We start from the raw sequence: 6,325 nt of genomic DNA, 5'->3' as shown, positions 1-6,325 counted from the left end.
ATTTAACTTCCCAGTTTTTCTGAATCTTGCTTTAAAAAGCACAAAGCAACAATGAATGACGTTTTAGAAAGCTTTTCCATGGTTGTTTATTATTACACAGTTGGGGGGGGGGTGGAGGTGTTTTTTTAACCATCTGTGCTATAGCTTAGCCTCAAACTGAAAAATTAAGACCAACCAAACCTAGAAGGCTTTGAGGGTAGGTAAAAATCAAGATGTACATGAGTTCTTTAGCCAGAAGGCTGTTTAATTTATTTATATATATTTACACACACACACACACACACACACACACACACACAGAAAATGGAATGAACATGTAAAATCTGTGATTGCTTCTCTCTAAGGTTTAAAGGACAACTATTTCCTTTTAGAGAGACAGGGTGTTATTACTATCTATCTGTTCATTAGATATTCGTTAAACCGCTTTTTCTTAAGAATTTATTTTTTAAGACTTATATGGATAGAGTTTTACACTTGGAGACTAAGTCCAATGAAGGACTATACAATTGAGCATGTGCATCCCAATGACAAAAAAAAACTAGTTACATTCCATTGAAAAAATTAAGAAATTAACTAGCTTTAAAATTTTGCATTAGCTAAAACTGTCAGCATCACCCATGTACTTAATAACATTAGTTTCTTTCTCCATTATGTAAGTTTAAGAAGTTCAACAAAGCGTGGAAACTCTTTAGGCAAAACTTGTCTATATTATGCTTTTAGTTCATCATACTGGGCCAAGTACAGACAGTCAAAAAGCTGGAGGCTGAACCAATTCAGCCTATGCCAGTTAAAGCTGTATGGATTGAACCAATAAGCAAGTGAACAGACATTCACTTTTGATTCTGGAAACGCAGCTACATGTGCCTGCAGCAGCTCAAGCAGCATCTCCCTACTCAACCAGAACTGACAGCTTGGGCCAAGGCCAGCCCACCCACCCTGCAAGGAGGGGAGGTGCAGAGCATCCTGGGATGCTGGGGGACTGAGTTAACTTGAAATCTTGAGGGGATCTGGGACAGAAGTTCAATAAACTAAATTTAACCTAAATCAGTTAAGTCTGATACTACATCCATCCAGATTTACCTTAAACCAGTTTCTGCCATCTGAAATTGCATTATGTGCAGTGAATTTCTGTTGAACAGATCTAAACTGGTTTCTGATTGCTTGTACCAGTTTGTAACTTCTGCCCTTAGCCATTAAGACAGACTGAGTGTTTTGAACACCACACTTCAAATTGAACTGATGGGTGTTAAGTTTCACACTTAAATCATTTATCTTGGTCAAAAAAGCCATCAAGAGATTATGAAACCTGCACTTCCAGAGTCCCAAATGGTCTCAAAGGTTACAACTGATAAAAACCTGACAAAACCCAAAATATTAAGACAAGGAATAGAAGCCACACAATCACCAATGCATTGAATCACTTTCACAAAAACTAATGGCCATACCACCAAAGAACCAGGATTTCCATTAAAAAACGTTTACTGAACCCTATTACAGAGTTTTGATATTAAATCTTAAGCCTCCTCTCTGCTAACTTTTCAGTTGGAATACTATTAGTACTTACTCTAGAAGGTAAATAAAAAAAGCCCACCTTTTTCTCCCCCCCATTTCCCTAGTCACAATGTTTTACTTTAAAGCATTGTTTTACTCTCTACCCAGCAGCAGTCTGCAAGATTTGAAGGCTGCAGGCTGGACCAACCCTATCCACAGCACAAGTGCCACTGGCACTGCTCTCCAGAAGAGCATGGGGAAAGTGCTGGCAGCCAGGGAAAGCCACCGACTCCCCACTCCCCAGTGTCAAAAGGATCGATGGGCTAGATCAGCCTGTGGGCCAGAGGCTGCCAATTGGTGTTCTCCTATAGTATTTTGCTTATATTCCAATAGGATGTAAGATTTTGATGGAAGGAAAAAAAAAAAAAAAAAAATCAGATAAAGTAGTCAGATGCTTTGCAATTATGGCATAAAATGTTCTGAATTACTATACACTTTTCCCAATGCATCCATCTAAGCACCAGTTCTAGACTTGCACAACTGGGAAGGCAGGCGTACACTGATGCTGGCACAGGTTTAGTTTCCTATGACAAAGCAGTAGTTAAATACTCAGCATCCTCTTATTCTCAGTTCTGCTTCTATGGATGTCTTCAGTGAAACAATGATACTGCAGTCATAGGCATGAAGTCAGCCAAATGTAATTAAGAAAAACAGGTTGTTAATAGATGTAGCTTTAACCATCATCATCTAGAATCCAATACCTCAGGCACAGGAAACTCAAGCTTTGCATAAATCAAGTCCCATGGTATCAAGCACCAAAGCAGCAACTAAAGTAGCTACATGAAAGAAACATGATGAAAAAGCTGTTAACATTTTGTTATAGAGGAGGATGACCTGATTAAGCCTATAGATCCCAATAGTTTTTCAATGCTCCAAAATAATTTAACTAAAGGCTGTAGCCTAATCAGTAGCCATATCTCCATGAAGCCAGGACTTCTACAAGCTCCACTGTAATATTTGCTGGTACCCAGTCTGCTTTTTGGCTTCCCCAGCCTACACTAAGTCATAAAAATAAAAACAGCATGATTTAAAATGTCTTTGCTGTCCAATGCAAAGACCTCCAAAGTGCCTTAAAATATGGCTTATAGCAGGTATGTAAAACAGTCCCTCATTCTAAAGGATTTCAAGTTATTTGTTGGAGCAAGAGGAGTAAGAAGAGAACAGAAACAGATCAGTTCCTCCTCAAGATCAAATACAGGCTCCTTAGAAAGGTATGCTACCACAACAGAAATCCAGAAGAACACTTGTTTGGAACAGGAAGAGGCCTTTGCAAATAAGTTTGCTGGAGGAAAAGATGCCATATCTGAAATTGTTGCAATGAAGACTAGCAACCTTGCTCTTGCAATGAAGTCTTCAATTAAAAAAAAAAAAAAAAAAAAACACCCCATGAAGCCATCGTGACCTCAGTTTTAAGTTGCGTTTAAAAAGACAACATTGTCTAACAACAGAACAAGCTAAAACATACTTGGGCATGACTCAGAACAGAGCTCTACTGAATCACTTTGCAGTTTTCACATCTTCAGGTCTTCTCATTTAAATACTATCCTTGCACAAATGTGATTCATGCCACCTGACAATCACATACCATATGGTGGTATGAACTCACATAAATGCAGACATAATAGGTGGTCATTTAATAGTGAGAGACTTAACATGAATGTAAAAAAGCCTACAGTAAGCCAACAATTCTTAGATGCAAGATTTTTCCTAGCAGCCAGGGAGAATTAAGACCGCATCATACAACTACAATACAAACAAACTTCTAGAAATCATCTCTCTCATTCTAGGCTTGTATTTTATACTGGAGGGCTTTTTCTCTTTAAAATTTTTTAAGGGTCCTTCATGACTTCAAAGCCCATTTCACTGCTGGGAGAAAAAGCAGGCTCTGTGACCCAGCAGAACCTCTTCCCTTACAGAGGTAATGTGTGCTTGTGTGCAAGGCATATGAATGAATGGAGGGGGAGGAGGGGAAGAGGAAAGAACACATGGGTAAGAATAAAGTACAAAAACACACAAATCCAGCCCAGGGAATAGGAAGTGATTTTATCAATACAAGGAGAAAAATTAAATAAATTTGAAGTAAAAATGTCAATGTTACCAAGAAATGAGTTCAAAGCAAGACTATGTTGAAATCATAATATGTGCATAAAAATTCATGAGTACTAACTTTTACCCCCACACAGTCAATCACCGAGTTCAGACATACTCCATGCCTTATTATGTCTACACAGTCTTGTAAAAACTCAAGGATATTTCAAATCAAGGCTTTAAAAATATTTGCACAAGTCAAAACAAGTATTTGGAGAGCTAACTGCAATAGCTGTACCTGGTTTGGAGGAGCATTTATTGTTCTAACAGTTGTACAAAGAGCAGAGGGCAAGAACAGCAGATCATAGCAAAAGCAGTAAGCTGCGAGTTTAGGAAGACCCAGCCAGCTCAAGCAGTTCTTGCTCGTTAACCCTGATCACAAATGCCTGCTGTTAAAGACTGAGACTAGGGACAAAATCATCTGCTACTTACTCCAGTTTGTGTGGAACAAAAACTACCACATTCTGTACCAAAGTATGACACTACTAGATACAGGAGTCTAGGGAAAAAAAAAAATCTAAAAATGCTACTCTTTACTTCTAGACAGTTAAGTACCAGTGTTTTTATTTTGGGTGCAAATACTTGATTTTTCTACTTTTTAAAGTAAGCTTGATGAAAATGTATGCTTCCCCTAAGGTATGTGTATTAAGGGTGACATTTTATCCCACATTTGGTCATCTAGGGGCCAGTCAGTCGGTCCTAATGGCCACTTAGATGACCAAATGGGAACAGAATGTCATCTTAAGAGATGACATTTTCTTAATGTCTGACTGACATTTTCTTAGGCAAGAGAATGAATTTTGATTCCAGAGAACTAAATCTAGAGACAGGTAATAACAATATTAGCAACACTATTAATAAATGATGGGTAGGGGGGAGCATAGAAATGTCACCAGTAACATGCAAGGCGGGGGGAAGTCACCAAGAAAAATCCTTGCAAGATTTTAGGAGGAGGGGAGACAACTTAGCTTTCTATTGCCTGGAACGATCAAGGGCTCTATCCATTCCCATCTTCTTCTTGGAAGGTCTCTTAGAAAGGTGTCCCCCCCTCTACCCTTCTGACTGGTAACAAATTCTGTGATTCACAAATGACTCACAGAAGCTTCTTTTTTTCCCCAAGGAGGCTCACCCTCCTATCAAGTGGGAATCAACTCTGGTTTTCCTCAAGTCTGAAGCCTCTGCTGGTAGTCTAGCATTATACCACACACTGATTAGTTAGGAGTACATCAGTTAAAATGCTAAGAATCAAATTTTACACTACAGTAATTTGGGAAAGCTTTGGAGAGTATTAAAGTGTCCAGTGAAACACTCTATTCTAATAAAGACTGGGATCTGCACCAGGAATGAGGACTCAAAAATGAAGGCAGGACTTAGGTAATTTATGGAACTAAATTCTGGAAAAAAAAAAATAAAGGTTCCAAACAGTTAGAGCCCTTAAAACATAACAGAATCAGCACTTGGGAGGGAGGTGGGGAAAAAAAGAAAACAAAAAACCCAGAAGTCAAGCCTCAGTGCTATCTTAGGTCTCATATACCATTCAGTTTCTCCTGGGAAAGTGATTTCTCTTGGAAGAGCAGCAACAAGTATGCAGATGTTCAGGCTTTTTGTCCCTCACAAAAGGTTTTTTCCTTCTACTCCAGGATAAAGACAACCTGGGACCAAGCATGGTTAAAAACCACACACTTCCTGGGAAGGCAAGTGTCAGTACACATAGTTAACTACAAAAACATTTTACTTGCTGGGAGATTTTGATATAATACTTCAGAAGAACCACCCAAGTAGCTTCACTTTATAAGCCCTTTAAAAAAGTTCCCTGCATAGGTACATGATTAAAGGCATGCAATGCAATATATATGATGCTTATCCACACACTGTTTATAAATCAGTGCAAGAATTCTAATCAGCAATGTACTATTTTACTCAAAGTGATGCCAATAGAAAGCATGTCTATAGTCATGTTAGGGGGCTCACAGCTTTTAACTATGCTGGTATAGTTTAGTAGCATATTGTGTGTGGCTGTACAGGGTAGAAGTGATTCCAATGAAAGAAGTGTCGCTTGCATAATAATGGATAGGAATGTGAAACCAAAGCATGCTCCCTACTTGGAAGAAGCCATACCAGTTCTTCAGCAGTCCTTTATATTTTAAAATAAGCACATAGTTACTAGGACTAATGATAGGGGACAATAGTAATGAAATTGAAAACAAGTGCCTAAGCAAGGATAAGCACCTAAACACAATAAAACTATTGAAAAAATTTCTGAGATGAAGATTTGAAGTACAATACATACCACAGACACATGCTTCTCCACGCAGATGCTTACTTTAAGTGTCCACATAAGGTAGTAAAGAACTCCTATTCTAGGGTATTTACCCATGAAGGCCAGCACTAACGCTGTATGCTCATGACAACCCTCCCTTTTTTTAAAAAAAAAAAAGCAAAAACACACACGATATTCCTAATCTCCCTTCTATGTGCCAACTATTTCTAGTGTTTTAGCAACACCCTGCTCTCTGCACAATGATCCTATTCACAGGCAGCAACTTTAAAAATGTGTATATATTGAAGACTCTAAGATAGCACACTGAAGTTTCCCACACATCTGACTATTCCCAAGGAGATCAAAAAGAGTTATATTGGGGGGGCCACAGATTTGAGAAGACAAAAGAAAAAAAAAAAAAAAAAA

Source organism: Crocodylus porosus, unplaced genomic scaffold (genome assembly GCF_001723895.1).
Source record: "Crocodylus porosus isolate Cpor-Errol unplaced genomic scaffold, CroPor_comp1, whole genome shotgun sequence".
NCBI lineage: Eukaryota > Metazoa > Chordata > Crocodylia > Crocodylidae > Crocodylus > Crocodylus porosus.
Note: the sequence above shows the minus strand (reverse complement) of the source record.